The 15,884-nt window shown below is 54.0% G+C and overlaps 1 long non-coding RNA gene across 2 annotated transcripts; it reads left to right on the top strand.

Annotated features, from left to right (window-relative positions):
* Positions 1–625: 625 nt before the first annotated feature.
* On the top strand, positions 626–15,636 carry LOC113953474. Of its 2 annotated transcripts, none has more exons than XR_003529888.1 (3): positions 626–815; positions 14,176–14,327; positions 15,475–15,636. It is a non-coding gene; the product is annotated as an uncharacterized LOC113953474 (long non-coding RNA). The 2 variants fall into 2 exon arrangements; XR_003529889.1 differs by lacking the exon at positions 626–815 and adding an exon at positions 12,052–12,491.
* Positions 15,637–15,884: the final 248 nt, after the last annotated feature.

Here is a 15,884-nt window from a genome sequence, read left to right on the forward strand (position 1 = left end):
CCCGGCCCGGGGCATTCATCACCGGGAGCCCGGGTGAGGAAGCTTGGCAGGGAAAAGGAGGATGGGGAGCCACGGGAGGCAGGTCTCGAAAGTCCCCCGCGCCAGCGGGGTCGTATCCGCAGGCTCCGGGCAGGATGTGCCCCTGGGGTCCCGTGGGGGATGGATGGAGCGGTGCCAAGGTGCCTGCGCTGAGCAGGAGGAATGAGCCAGGCCCCAGGGCCAGCTTTGACCCCAGGGGTGAGGAGGTGACAAGGACGTGCCTTCCCAGGAGAGTGGGGAGGGGGAGTGAGCGTTTAAATCAGCCATGGGTCACGTTGGGGGGTGAGGGAGGGAGATTTCTTGGTGCCCTCATGGAGGGAGGCCCTTCCTTACTGCCTTCCCCTGGTCTGTAGACCTGTGGAGGAGCTGGACTCAGTGATCCCCATGGGTCCCTTCCAACTCAGGGTGTTCTATGATTCTATAATTCCATGATTTGGCCTAAAGGCAAATGACAGGAGAGACCAAACTGTGGGAGTTGAGCCCTTTGGGTACTTCAGGGTGTCCAGCTCCACTGACTCTGGTTCCATGAAGTCCTGTTGAGGGCTCTGACCCACTGTCCCCCTTGTCTCTCCTCCAGCAGCTGAAGGTCCCCACCGTGGTCATCCCAGCAGCACAGAATGGCCTTGGAGCGAGGGAATCAGGCATGAGGAACAGGGAGTGACCACCCCAACACCCCACCCACGGGTCCCTGGGCACGGATGCCACGACCAGAACCATCAGTGGGGACAGCTTTGCTCCTGCACAATCGGACATGGTCACCAGCCCAGCAGAGAGAGGTGAGAGCCGTGGGGGACGGGGGACAATGGTGCCCACATGGAGTCACTCGGCCCGGTCCCACCACCCACATCCCGAGTGGTTCTCCCTGTGGGATGCTCCGTCTTTCCTGTTTACTTGTCCTGCTGGGAATAGAACAATAAATAACTTATCGCCGATCGGTTGGCGCGGGGCCGACCTGTCAGTGGAGTTGATTTTCCCTGGCCAAGTGTCAGGGCAAAAGGCCAGGAACGCCGGGCAGGGGAACAGGCACCGCCACAATTATAAGATTAACACCTTGTTTGGTGGTCACACACTGTCAAGTGGTAAAAGATTGCTCCGGTTGGGCTCTATAGAGCATCGCTCACAAATTACCTTATTAAGCAGGATCTTGCTCCTGGTGGCTCCTGCACCTGTGTCCTCAGATATTCCCATTCATGGTGGAGAGGAGGCCAACACTCCGCTGGGGCTGCGCAGCTGCAGGAGCATTATTCCCTCTTACCATATTTGCATATCAATGAGCCCCTGATTAATATTTAAAGAGCCAGCTGTCCGAGCCACCTAGGAAAGAAAAAAAGCTCTGTGAGGTTTTCTATTTATTTAATTTTTTTCTTTTAGGGATAACACTCGCCGCCCTTTATGGAGCGCGCTTCATTTTTAAACCCCCCGAATCTTTTATTTGAAATTAAGAAAAAAAAAAAAAAAGTCAGGGAGAAAAATATGAAGAACCATTAAGGAGCGATCAGTGAAGGAGTTGTGCTGCTCTCAATGCTCCTCAGTCCTTTTGTGCCGCGGGCGCAGCTGCACCGAGCAGGTTTTTGGGGGCAGGATCCCGGCGCCGACGGGCGCCCATGGGAACGGGATCTGGGAGCGCGAGGCCTGGGAAGCGGGATGGACTTCCACACTCCCGGCTTCCCCCGGCTCCTGTCACGGAGCCCTGGCTGGTGCCGATGTCCTGGGGGTGGAATGAGCTGTGTTGTCCACAGTGAGGGATGCTGGTGGTGACCCAGCAGGAGCAAGACACAGAGTCTTGGCTCCAGGGGGCTGATCAATCGAAATGCCATCAAAAAACTGGGAATTGCTATTTTCCGTGCCTCCCCGGCGCTGTTAATCGCCCAGAGGTTTTGTTTCCAGCCCTAAAAGCTGTCATTTTAGAGGACCATTCTCTTGCCCTTTTTTCTCCTGGAGCATTTGTCAATAATCCTCCGACAGCGGCAGCTTTGTTATCCCAACTAATTGGAGTCAAGTAGGGCTGCGAGAAAAGATCGCTCCCAACAGAGCCCTGGGAAAAACCCTGCAAAAGGATTTTAATTTTCAATAAAATATGCAGATAAGTAGAAATTACCAGTGGGGAAGGGGGGCTCTGTGGATAATGGGGCTGCTCAGACGTCGGCGGCTCGAGGGGCTTAATGAGCGCTCGAGCTGCGGCGATGCCGCCGGCTCTGCGGGACGGGGGGCTCGGATCTGCCCCCCACACCTGCACTTCCCAGGGTCTGATAGGTACTTCTGGGGGCAGTGGAGGTGAGGGAGCTGTTTGTCTGTCTGGTCGTGCTGAGCTGCAGCTGGTGGGGAAATATTTCAGGTCGTGTTTTGTTGTATTTATACAACAAAATGTAGGAAATCCGGGCATCCCTCCGCAGTGGGGTTGGGATTGTTGTGGGATGCTGTGGCTCTCAGGAGGCCAAGGATGGACTTGGACCTTCTCAGCCTGTGGCAGTGTCCCAGCCTGAGCCTGGTGGATGTGGATTTTGGCTGGGATGCTCCAGGCAGGGTTGTGTTTGTGCCATCTGCCCATGGCTGTGCTTTGCCGGGCTGGTGGAAGATGGTCCCTTCTGCTGGTGGGGAACCACCCACCCAGCTGGGAGCAGAAACCAAAGTCCCTCCAGCTTCACTGGCTGCTGGATTTTCTGGATGTGGCTGCGATTGCCCAAAAAGCCTCTCCAGGTCCTGCTGCTGGATGCACTGGGAGCAGGGTCAGGTGCACCAAGGGATGATCTTTGCAAATGGTTTTTCAGAAAAGGATGGGATAAAATATTTCCCAGAGAGGGGCTGTCCAGCCCCTCTTGCAGCAGAGGGCATTCCCACAGGAATTTGCCCAGGGCCAGGGGTGGGAAGAACTGCTCCCACCCACAACCCTGGCTGATCTCCCTGCAAGAGGTCGAGGGCTGGAGGGATCCATGGGCTGGCAGGGAAGGGGGTGCCAGCACAGGGCAGGCACTGCACGTGCTGCCTGCAAGGTCTTGGTGCTGTCTCCATGCTGAGCAGGTCGGTCGCACCTTTCCCAGCAACTCAGAGCACTTTCAGGAGGATTTTTTGGGATGTCTTTGCTGACTGTGCCCCATCCCACTGCCCCTGGGAGCAGAGGGGCGGGAGCTGTCCGAGGCCACCGAGGAGGTGCAGGCGGTTTCCCGAGGGCAGGATGGAGCTGGATGACCCCACAGCAGCCCCCCCAAGCCCCCAGCCCCTTGGGGAGGGACAGCTGAGCCATCACCTGTCGGAGCTCAGACACTGCAGCTGCGCCTGCTTTGAACCCGCTGGATTAGACAGCAGAGAGGGCCATGAGAGCACTTGTGCTCCACGTGCCAGTGCCTTCCTCCTTCTCCTTCTCCTTCTCCTTCTCCTTCTCCTTCTCCTTCTCCTTCTCCTTCTCCTTCTCCTCCTCCTCCTCCTCCTCCTCCTGGTGCTCCACCAGCCCTGCAGCCTTCCTGACCCAACTGCTCTGGGCTGCACCAGGCACAGCAGGGATGGAGGTGGGAATGACCTCTGGGTGAGGGTCAAAGCACCTTCGGCCCTTGGGATACCAGATGAAGGTCTGCTGAGCTTTATATCCTTTTTATCCAAAACAGGTAAAGCCATAGGAAAATAAATAGGTAAAATCATAGGAAATCCCAGGGGGGAAGAGAATCCAACATTTTTAACTTCGGGAGAGCCAGAATCTGCATGTGGACACAGCCCAGAGCCCAGCTGCAGGGTTTTTTCCCACTTTTCCCACCATGTTCCCTAATTCCCACTGTAGCCCTCCCAGGAGAGGAGCTGGGATGGTGGGACATGATTAGCAGGTGGGTGACACCCCCAGCTTGGCAGATGTCCCTTCTGTGGGGTGACAAAAGTGTGAGCTCCTCTTATCTCTGTTACCTCCTGTCTTCTGGAGCTTTTGCATCTCCAGTTGGGGTGTGGTGGGTCTCCCAGTTTGGAAAGGGTGTTCCCAGTTTGGGAGGGGTGTCCCCAGATTGGGTAGACACTGTTCTGTGCTGTCTCTTTGGTGGTGACAGCAGAGTGTGGCTCGTGGTGGGTGGCTGTGACATGTGGGTGCCTCCATCTGCCATCACGACATATGTTGGGATGATACTCCTGGCTCAGTGGGTGATGGATTGATGTTCCCAGCCCAGTGGGTGATGGATTGATGTTCCCAGCTCAGTGGGTGATGGATGGGGACATTGTAGGGTCATTCTCTGCTCTGTGGTTTAGTGGGCTGGTGGTATTTGGCCAAAAGTTGGACTTGACGATCTTGGAGGTTTTTTCCATGGTTCTGGGATTCCATGATTGAGTGGCCAGATCCTCCAAGCACCACCCCCATCCCTCCTTACACACGTGTGACACCTCTCTCCTCTCACCTCTGTTTTCTCTGGTTTCCTCAATCCCAAATCCAAACCCACAGAGACAGACAGGCCCATCCCATGGTTTTCCAGTGGCAGCCAAACTGTCCCCGTGCCCTCACCAAGCTCATCACCAGGGCAGGACCAGGACCAAGGCTTGGCCTCAGTCCCCAGGGAGTGCAGGATTTGCCCTGTGCTTTTAAAAGCAGAGAGGGAACGGTTTGGGGTTATTTTTATAAAAACAAAGCTTTCTCCCTGTACTTTTTAACTCTCCCAGCTTCCCAGTCTGCTCCCCACGCTCCTTTTCGGGCTGTTTTAAGAGCCAGGGTGTAACATTAAGGTGATTTACAGCATCCCAGGAGTGGAAGGGCAGAGACTTGGGCGGTTTTTTCCCTTTTCCTCAGGTGAAAGAAAACCTCAATGTTACCTCAGGAGCCGTTGCAGCGACCGCTCCGTCAGCCCTTGATTTACAGGCTCAAATTTACGAGTTCAAAATTATTCTTGCACTCACAGATCTGTTTTCTCCCTCGGCCGTTTTAGTGCTTGTGAAAGGTGAGGGGTTTGACAGCTCCTGGAAACAAAAGCTTTTAATATCCCCCGGAGTGGGGCTCTCCCAGGCAAAGGAGAGAGATGCCAGCAGGGTTTTCCCTCCCTGCTGCAGATTTTCCTCACTCCAGGCTGGTCTTAACCAAACAGGGCAGAAAGTTTTGCTTGAGTTAAGCCAGGACTAATTAGCAAAGCCCGTTTTCTTGGTGCCTGTGGAGTCCCCTGGGGTTATCCCTGGTGGCTGGAGCAGTGCTGGGCTGGAGGCTGAGGCTGATGTTGAGGTTCCCCATCACTCCCGTGATGTTTTCAGACCCTTCCCAAATTTTTTTGGACACCTCCAGACTTTCTGTCGGAACACAAGGCTGTGGGTCACCCTCTGGGTTTATTTTTAATCCCTTTGGTGAGGCCCCTCCCCTCCTCCAGCCCCCAGTGACACCAACATTTTGGGTCTAAACTAAACTGGCAGCGGCCTTTAAAATATAACATGCATGAAATGCCAGGAGTAAAACAGCTCCTCTTTAAAGCACATGTCATGCAGTGGCTTAGGGAGCTGGGGGATTAAACCTTCCTGGAGCTTGGGAAGCAATGCCAGAACCCCTGCTGCACTTCATTAAAGCACATTTTTGACACAGTTTGCCTTATTCAATAACAATTTAGTTGACCAAGAACCCAATGGGAAGGGACAGGCAACTGTGTAGAATTTTGTTGTGGTTTCATTTTCAGCATTTCTTCATGTCACTTTGCCAGCTGTGCCCTGCCAGGGATGGCTGAGCCCTGCAGGATTTGTGTGTGTATCCCAAAAAATAACTGAGATGGAGTTGGGGTCAGGATGGTGCTCCCACAGGGATGTTGAGGGTCACCTCTGTGCCCACATCCCCATCAGCTTCTCTGCTCAACCCACAGCCCCACTGGCCTCCAGTTGCACCAGGAGAAGTTTAGGTTGGATATTAGGGAAGATTTCTTTATGGAAAGGGCTGCCCAGCCCTGGCACAGCTGCCCAGGGCAGGGGTTGAGTCCCCATCCCTGGGGGGATTTAAAAACCGTGTGGATGTGGCACTTGGGGCCATGGGTTAGTGGTGGCCTTGGCAGTGCTGGGGGAATGGTTGGGCTTGATGATCCCAGAGGTCTTTTCCACCCTAAATGATCCCATGATTCTATAATTCATGATTCCTAAAACCTTACTCTGGCCACTTCTGGACAGGGTGAAACTCAGTTTGTCAACTCAGCTTGAAAACCCAGCTCCATCTTGGGTTTCTCCTCCATCCCCACCTGTTGGTGGTTATTTGTCCACCAAAACCAATGGACTAATGGGATGCTCAGGATCCAGCCAAACCCTCCTGTTCTCCACCTACACCCCCTTCATCCCACATTGCTCTCCTGGCCGGGGACCGGGTGGGCTGGGGGGCAGGACAGAGTTGTGGGTCCCACAGAGACATCAGGGATGCTCCTGGGGTCAAGTGAGAGCAGGAGGGGTCCCAGGGGAGCCCGACAGCCCAGCCCAGCCCCAGCTCAGCTCCACCATGTGCATCTCCTCCAGGAGCAGCGGCCAACGTTCCCTGGTGTGTCACGTTCCCTGGTGTGTCACGTTCCCTGGTGTGTCACGCTTCCCTGGATATCCAAGGCACTCACACAAACAAAACAAAGGAGCTCCGTCTCTCCGGAGACACGTCCCAAACACGGAGCCAGGCCAGGCCAGGATGGGGCTGGATGCACTGAATCACTCAGCCAGCTGGAGCTGAAGCCATTTGGGTCAAACATTCATGCTGGCCCCCGGCCACCACCTTATCTTGCCTTTCCCTTGCTCTACCTCAGCTCAGCCTCTGCCTTGCAGTTGCTTTCAGATGAAGTTTTTGGGCTTGGAGTGGCACCTGCTCACTCAGAGCCACCTCAGGAATCCACTGGGTCGGGTTTATTCCTATTTATTATGATGTCATTTTTTATTCCTGCCTAATTTTTATTGCAGCTGAACACGGAGGACAGAAAACAGCATTAGCAGAGCTTTGCTGAGCTATTAATGTTCCCCGTGGGCGCAGAGGGAATTTAGACACTCAACAAGTGTATAAAGAGGGTCCATAAAACGTGTCTGGGCCATTCCAGGGGGGCAGCACCGAGGGGCTCGTGGGGGCTGCCCACCTCTGTGTGTGGGTGAGGGCTCAGAGCAGCTCTGGCTTAGCAAGGCCAGGCCCAAGGGACCTTCCTGCAGGATGACATCAGTAGCATGAGGATGCTGAGTGTACTGTCTGGGAATCTCAGAGACGAGGGGATTTTTTTTTTTTCCTGTGAGATTATGTGTGTGATAAAATATGTTCTGGGGCTGCCTGCAGGAAGGGATGTGCTACAAAAGCCGTGGTGCCTGGTTTTCCAGTACCTGGGAAGTGGGAACCTCGGGTGCTGAGGTGGTTTTGGGGCTGGGTTAGGGCTTCTCCACGTCCCTGCCCACTTGGTACCTGGGCTTGCTGTGGGCAGGGACCCCTGGCAGGGAGGGGGGGGTGCTTTCTTCTGCCAAATAGTGTTAGAACTGCCCCACTCGTGTTCCCTGAATCCCTGTGCTCTTCTCCAGGGATGTGCTGGTGGTGCTGTGCCCTCCTGGGGGTCCTTCACCCTCAGGGACTGGCCCATGGCTCTGGCAGGGGCTGAGGTGCCGTGGGGAGGCTTGGCTGGTTCTACACGTGGGTTCCACTGTGAGGATCCTTGGGACCATAAGAAGCTCTCCCAGAGGGACTTTATCCGTGTTGTCCCTTTCTCCTTGTCCCTGCTCCTGCTGTTTGGGTGATGCTTCGAGCAGCTCTGGGATGCAGCTTTGTATGGCAACAAAACCTGGCGTTTCCAAGCATTCCTGACAGGGGATTATACCTCAAAAGGGAGAATGAGGTGGGAGAGGGAGCAGAGGGGATGCAGCCGGGAGCCTTCCCAGTGCTGTGGGAGAACATGGAGCTCAGTCTCCAAGGACTGAGGGAGTGAGCCCGAGTCCAGTGGGGATGGATGAGGGCTGGAGCTGGAAGGAGAGGACTTTGCTGTTCAGCTCTGCTCTGGTTCTGGTGTGCAAAGCAGGAAGAAAAAGGGGGGGAAGAGATCAGGACAGGAACTTTCCCTGTGGGGACAACCTGCTCTGCACAAACGTTCGCCCGCGGGCGGGGGGGAGGCAAAGAGGATCCAGTTCCTAAACTGGAAAATGGAGGCCTGGCCCTGGGCAGCTGGGGATTAGCTGGGGGGATGTGTGGAAGGAGGTGAAGCGTCGGTGGAGATCACAGGGACATAGTTGAGCCCCAGCCAGGCTGGGCAGACAGACTCCACCTCTGAAAGAACCGCAGCGCGTCGCGCTTGGCAGCGCCGCTCCCGCTGGCAGCCCCTCCAACTGGCTCCAAGTGAGCTCCTCGGAGCAGCCAGAGGAACCTCTGGACCCAGGATGGGACAAGAGGAAGGAGCAGGACCCCCATCATTTTTGGTGTGGGCGTTGGGTCTGTCCTGCAGGCGCAGGAGCACCCGAGTGGGTGGGAGAAGGGACTGAGCTGAGCATCACCCTCACCCCTGGGGCAGAGTTCAAGGAGATCCAAATCATGACCCTTCCTCTCTTCAGAGGGCATTTCAGGATGGAGGAGGGAAACTGGGACAGTTTGCCCCGTTCCCAAACCAGCCTTGGTGCCCACTGAGCTCACCCAAGGATTTTGGCTGCTGGGGAGGGATGCTCAGAGGGACTGGTTTTTCCAACCAGCTGAGCCCAGGGTGTGCTGAGCAGTGAAGCTTCTTTAACCCCCCCCAAATTTACTCTGATTCACCATTTTATCCAAAAAAAGAGAAATTCTAATATGGGGAAAAAGCAGAATTTTAACATCAGTGAGGATCTTCAGTAAATCAGTCAGATCCCCCATCATCCCCCAGCACAGAGGAGGCTGGAGCTGCTCCAAAACTCCAGTTTTAACCAAAAGAAGCTAAAAAGAAACAAACAAAACCACCAAAAAAACCACTTGGCCGTGGTTTTTGTCGCCCCTTCCCCCTCCTTTTTGATCGTCTCTGTCTTGTACTACCCTGGTCTAGGCAGATAACCGAGGATCTCACCCAGCTTTTCAAAGTAGCTGGAGGAAGAAAGCAGCCTTTGTGAGGGGCTTTCTGAAGGTCTCTGTTCTGGGAAGGTTGGAAATAGCACAAAAACATCCTTTCTCACTATATTGTGTCGCTTCCAGCTCTAAGCTCCACCACGACCCAGATGTTTAGATGCTGATGATGAAAAGGAAAATAAGAGCCATGGGGAGAAAGCCAGGAGAGGGGGGGATCTGGGTGGAACTGGCTTCCAGAAACCTGCACTGCTTTGGTACAGTGTCTTTAGTTTAGAAACAGGGAAGAGAATTAGAGAAGAAGACTCAGAGATTGTGAATTAATATCTTAATTGGTACAGCGATGACCAACTGCCCATCTCCTTATCTTCAACCCTATAGTTTAATTTTAAGACAATATTCTGCATGTTCAGCCTTAAATATGTTGAGGATTTGGTGCTATCAGGCATTTTTGCTGGTTTTTGATCCCATTTTCCCTTTTTCACTGCATTGCTCCCAAGTTTTCCCAGTCTTTGGACAATTATTGGTGTGGGTTTATTGCTCTGCTTTTAAAATTGTCATTATCCAGGAGGAGGAGGAGGGACCTCCTCGGGTGGCTGCGTGGAATAACTCTGTTCTTATCTAATTGATTGGACAAGGGAAGTTAAGTGTGAAACTCCTCCTTATTGTCCGTGTCCTCTCTCTAATTATCCCAGCTCGGCAAGAACATCCCAAGTGTGCAGGACAGGCCCTCTCTGCTTGTTCTGCCTCAGCAGGAATTTCTCCAAACCTCCAGGCTGCTAATCCAGCCCTTCCAGAGGGGTCTGGGTGCAGGATTTTGCAGTCAGACAGAGCAGAGCTGATGTGGGAAGGGGGTGACCCCCCCCATCCTGTGTCTGTGTCTGTCCAGCTGCTGGGACGTGTGTCCAGCTGGATTTTGTGCTGGGATCAGACCGAGTGCACCCAGATGTTGGTGGGGGAGGAGGCTGTGGCACCGCTGTCCCCCCATCCCGACAGCTGCCCTGGGCACAGGAGTGTTGGGGAGAGGGGGGCAAGGCACCATCTCCCATCCATCCTGAACCCGCTGCTGCCAGAGCACAGGTTGTCCTGGCCAAGGCCTGGAGCAGGAGGTGGGAGCTGAACTCATCCCTGCTCTGGCAGAGGAGCCAGACGAGCTGCTCCGGCGCTGATTCCTTGGAGCTGAGCTCCCACGCCTGGCCCCGCGCTCGGCCCGGGGTCCTGCGGCCACCTCTGCAGAGGGGAGAGGGGACATTCCCATCCTACGCTCTCCTGCCTTCTCGGAGAGATCAGGACAGAGATTGGGGTGGTTGAAAAGCAGAGCCTGGAGCCTGCAGAGCTTGGGAGCTGGAGCGACGAGGCTGATGCGAGTCTGCTGTGGCAGCAACCAGATGGGGCCGGCTGGGAGCAGGAGCTGGACACCGGGAAGGTGTCCTGGGAGGGTCCCCGGGCACCTGCGCGGGGTGACAGGCACGTCCCTGGGAGGGGGTTATTGCAGGGACGGGCTGTGGGTCCCTGATTCCAGGGCCATCCCACTGCCCGGCTGCTCCACAGGCTCTGTGTGGATGCCGGGGCTCAGCTGCCCCAGATGTGACACCCCCACTTTGGGGACACGTCTGTGCCCGTGTTTGCTGCAGGTCCCTCGCCATCACACTGTCCCCGAGCTCCCTCGGTGCCATCCCCGCTTCTCCGGGCCGGAGACCCGCACGGTTCCTCCCCATCCCACCCGCGCTCCCCCCCTCCCTCCCTCGCTGCCTCCCTTTTCCCTGCTCGCGCCTAATTCAATTTGCTGCTCCCCGAACAGCTCCCCATAGCTTGACCATTAACAAATGGACTTGGCCGGAGGCCTGGGCGACCATTTGGATGCTGAAGCTGCTGCCAGGCGGGCCCGGGCACCCGCGAGCCGGCGGCACTGCCAGCACCCCGCGCTGGCATCCCGGAGAGCTGCCAAATCCCGGCGGGGCCGCTGCCAGCTCCGGGAGAAAGGGGCGAGGGAGCCGCACACAAAGAGGGGTTTATAGCCCGGCCGGGCACCTGACACGGGGAGGAGGGAGGGCTGAGACGTGCTTAGCCCCGATAATCCCCGGGTTGAGTTTAATATATTATTTTATTTTTTTTTTTAATCAAAAGCACAGCAACAGCTGGGGCTGAGGCTTTCCAGGAGATGAACTCATGAACAACTGTTCAAAATAACTTTATTCGTGCTGCTATTAGATCAGTGCACTGGGGAGCCACCAATTATTTGTGATTACTCGAGGCAGATAAGGCTGGGGCAGAGCCCAGAACCGTGAGGCATCGAGGGCACCTCGTGGTTTGGGTGTTTTAGGTGGGCAGGTCACGGGCACCCAGCACCCATGGGAACCCCTGGCACCCATGGGAGCCCCTGGCACCCATGGGAACCCTCAGCACCCATGGGAATCCCCAGCACCATCCAAGCTCCCCCCATGGTGCTCAGGGATCATCCTGGGGGAAGCACAGCTGGGGGGTTGCAGGTGGGCACCATGTGGAGGTGCAGGAGGCTCTCGGGATGAAGGGATGTTTGCAGGCAGATCTGTGCCATTTCTACCTAAAAACCAATTAGCAGGGGTGCTGCAGGGCTAATTAGCCTGTCCAAAGCTGGTCTGTCCATCTTGTTCATGAGCCCCAGAGCCAGCATGGAATCAGCTCAGGGAAAGCTGCAGGATTTGGAGCAGGACAGGTCCCTTCCCAGGGATGCCCAAGGAACAGCACCCCGGGGTCTGAGCAGGGCAGTGCCCACCCACTCGCCCTGACCCCATCCCACAGACCAGCCTTAAACCCCTCAGCCAGCTGAGGCCAGTGTTGGGCATTTTCCCTTTCCAACATGACATCAGGCACAAACCTGAGCACGGGCCCTGTTTGCCAGCAGGAAAATCTCCCAAGGGAACCAAAGGTGGAAGCTAAACCACGAAAAACTGGGCTGCAGGGCCCGGGCTGCTCTGGCCAGCAGACAGACTGCATGAGCTAATAGGTCTTTTCCATTTCTCGCTCCTGTGATTCAAGAAGTCTCGTCACCGGGGAGTTTTTAAAAATAGCCCTGGATGAAACAGAAGACGGGGGATGAGGGACCAGGCCTGCCTTGGCTGGGAGGCAGCTCGGCCTAACAGGACTTTTCCATCGGGCTGTTCCATGATTAATCGAGACAAGAAAAGAAAAAGAAGAAGGAAATTGATAAACACAATGGTAATTCCATCCAGGGCTTGCCTTAGTCAGGTTATTAGAATCCTGACATCATGTCTTGAAAAGAGGACTGGAAATAAATCTCGGGGAGATAAGATCTGCTGGCTGGGGGTGGGGAGGTGCACCAGGCTGATGGGGCCATCTTGGGGGTCCCCTCCCCAAAAAACTATTTCTTCCAGTTTTGCTGGGTCTCAAACCAGTAACAGGAACATGTGGCTTCCATGGAAACCTTATACCTTCTTCTGCCTGCACTCGTCCTGTAAAATCACCCTCCACACCCCGACGAAAGCATTCCTGAAGGAATCTCCAGGTGGGTGGGAAGTTCATTTCCTGTGGTCATTTAATCAGAGCAAACACTGGGAAGTTTGGGATTGGCTCCAGCAGTGGGGGTGTGCAGTGTGTGGGTAGCTGTGGTCTCCTGAGGGATGCTCCACCACAGGGTCTGTGTGGGAGCAGCTCCTCACCCACAGCATGAGCTCTCCCGGGAGACCTCGGATCCGGAGCAGGCTGAGCTGGAGCTATTCCCAGTGTCCCCAAATTCCAGAGGTGCAGCTCAGGTGAGATGGGATGTCTCGTGATCCAAATCAGGAATTTTTCTGTCCCTTTGGCCTTTATGGCTATTTCAGGGGGGGGGGGGGGGAGAGAGCAGCAAGGTCACTCAGGAATGTCCCAGCCCACAGACCCTCTCCAGCCTCACTGGGAACTCGGGAATCGCCATTTCCGGGAGGCAAATGAAATATTCCCTCTTTTTTCCCCTGAATGTCTCCGCTAATGGTCGGTGTCAATCTGGGGTTGATTTGACTCCAGTCCCCAGAGCTGCTGCTACCAGGGATTTCCAAGGAGTCCACAAGGCCTTTAATCTTTCCCTCTGCAAACAGGGCTGGTGTGACCCCAAATCCCAACCAGCCCCTGCTCGGAGCCTGGTGGCAGCCGGAGCCGGTCCTGGCTGAACTCCAGACGGGGAATTTCTGTCCTGTCTGTGTCCCTGCAGCTTCATCCGTGGAAATCGGAGCTGCTCCCATCCAGTCCTGGTTGCTCCCACCACAGCCCCTGCTCCCAGCCCAGGCAGGATGTGCTGCAGGGGGAAAATTGCCTTTTTCTTCATTTATTTTCTTTAGCAAGCGATTTTTTTGCCTGCGAGCACACGCTCCATGACTTTTCCACGTGCAACCCCTCTGCCTCCCTCCCCTCTCACTGTCACTCTGATGCACAATCCCAAACAAATCCCACCTGTAAAGGAGGAATCCAGACACACAGCTCTGCTGCACCCTCCAAAGGGCTGACCCTCTCTAGCCCAGGAAATTCCTTGGCTACTTTTGGACCCTGCACAAGACTGAGTGGGTTGAAACATGCTAAAAAAAACATGTTATTGCAACATTCAGGGAGCAAAGGTTTGGATGTTGCACCCACAGATCTCCCACAGCCTCTCTCAGCAGCCTGAGCAGATTATTTTTTAAATATATTATATTATGATATGATATGAAATATCCTTATATTTAATAAATAAATATATAGGTAAGGGATATATATAAAATATATGATATTATGTGATATATATATGGGGGGTTAAATATATATATTTCAAATATATATATATATATATAATTTTTTTACAAAGGAGTGGCCCAGTCACTCACCCCAAAGGTCAGGATGCAGAGGGGGGTTATCACAACATCTTTAAAAATCCTCTGTGTCCTCCCTGTGAGGATCTGCAGGCGACAGTGCCCTCTAGTGCACCCCCTCCCCAGCCCCCTTTAGCAATAATTAACAAGGCCCTGGCTCATTAGCTAATTGGCACTCTGACATTTTTAAGGTTTATGGTTGGACTCGATGATCTCAGAGGTCTCTTCAAGCCATGATGACTCTGTGTTTCTACCTGGACCCACCGTTCTGGGCAATCCCAGGGATGTTGAGACAGTCAGTGTTATCCCTGCAGGGAATTTCCACCTCCCCATTGCTGATGGGGTTTTTTTCCCCCACTTTTATTTTTGCAGCTCCCTCGCAGGACAAGGAGGATGAGAAGGACGAGGTCTGTGGACATTGGATCCTGTCATGGAGCAAGTCCTGAGTGCCCTTCTCCAGGCTCAGGTACAATCAGGTGCCCCATTCCCTGTTCTCCATCTCTCCAACCTCGGACACTGCCCAGGTGAGCTGGGAAATCCCTGGATGATGCTACTTCTCCATGAGCATTTCACTAATTACTCCTCCCAGCAGCACTACCTGCCTGGTTTCACTTCTCTGCTCCAAGTCTTGCCTTAGGATGAGAATTCCAGAATCATTTAGGTTGGAAAAGCCCATCCAGCTTAGGTTGGAGTCCCCATCCCTGGAGGTGCCCAAGGAAGGCCTGGCCATGGCACTCAGTGCTCTGGGCTGGGGGACAAGGTGGGAAAGGGGCACAGGGGGGACTTGGTGATCCCGGAGGGCTTTTCCAACCTCAGTGATCCTGTGATGAAAAATCCCCCTTTGCCAGAGCATCCTGTGCTCCCCCAGCTGGGGCTGAGGGAGGGAGGAGGATCCAGCAGGGCTGTGGATGCAGCTGTTTAACAGCTCCAGGACAGGGAAGGGTCATTCCCATTCCCGTTTAACCACGCACACGTTTATTTTCCTTGGCTCTGACAGGGAAATGGGCTCCTCCAGGACTTCTCATTAAGCAGAAAAAAATTTATGAGAGAGGATGAAAATTGAGTTTTACTGTCTGAGGTCTCGGGCAGTGCTGGTTCTGCAGACGTTTTTGTCATCTCGGGGAGGACTGAGAACGTTTCTCTAGCGAAATAAAAACGTTTCCCTTCCACGTTTGGAGTCGGTCGCCTCGGCCGGTTCCGTCCCCGGTGCGGAGCGATGCCCGGGGTAACCCCACCCCGTGGGGATTCCAAACAAAAGCCAAGCACCTCACAATTTATGTCCAGTGAAAAATAACGTGTACGTGATGTAAAGCGTTCTGGGGATTTGATGCTAATTTTAGTGGTCACCTTGGCTGCCTTTGAGGAAGTTGCTGGTGCTGCCAAGAGCGAATTTACCTGATGATGGATGAGGAATGGGAGCATAAAATAAATAAATATCAGCAACACCTTTTTTTTTCCCCCCTCCTTTTTTGGCAGATCGGTGTCATCCAAGGTCACACATTTGTAGGGTAGAACTGCCAGAGCTTAGTGCTTTAAAATCATGTTTAAGACAGAGCAGCATCTTTAAGTGCTGGATTTAAAAAGAAAGGCTAAAGTAGGGTCTCCCAAAAATTCCTCTCCATTGGTCACATTTTCATGTTGGCATTAACTGTCTTCTCTCCTTGTGTTCAGGCTTGGAAGAAGCTCAGCCATGAGCAACCTGGTCCAATGTCCCTGCCCATGGCAGAGGGGTGGAATGAGATGAGCTTTAAGGTCCCTCCCAACCCAAACCATTCCAGGATTCAGCAAAAATTCCTTTTTTTTCCTCCTGAAACTGGTTCTGCAAACTCCCATGCCAGGTACTGACCACTCTATACTTGACTTTTTTCTTCTGTTCATGGAAAAAATTCGGAAGTTGTGCTCCCAGATGGAGAAAAAGGAGGATTTACTGACAGAATACAACAAGCAGGAAAGTCTTTTGTTTCCATCAGCTGTTTTTGGAGAGCAGGAATGGTTCAATAGCTCAAACACTCGGGAAGTTAAATCTGGAAATGACTTGGGAGAAAACAGGCAGGAGCATCCTGAAGTGACCCCTGGTCCTG

The sequence above is a fragment of the Corapipo altera genome, unplaced genomic scaffold (assembly GCF_003945725.1).
Source record: "Corapipo altera isolate COAL_440 unplaced genomic scaffold, ASM394572v1 104, whole genome shotgun sequence".
In the NCBI taxonomy this organism is placed as follows: Eukaryota; Metazoa; Chordata; class Aves; order Passeriformes; family Pipridae; genus Corapipo; species Corapipo altera.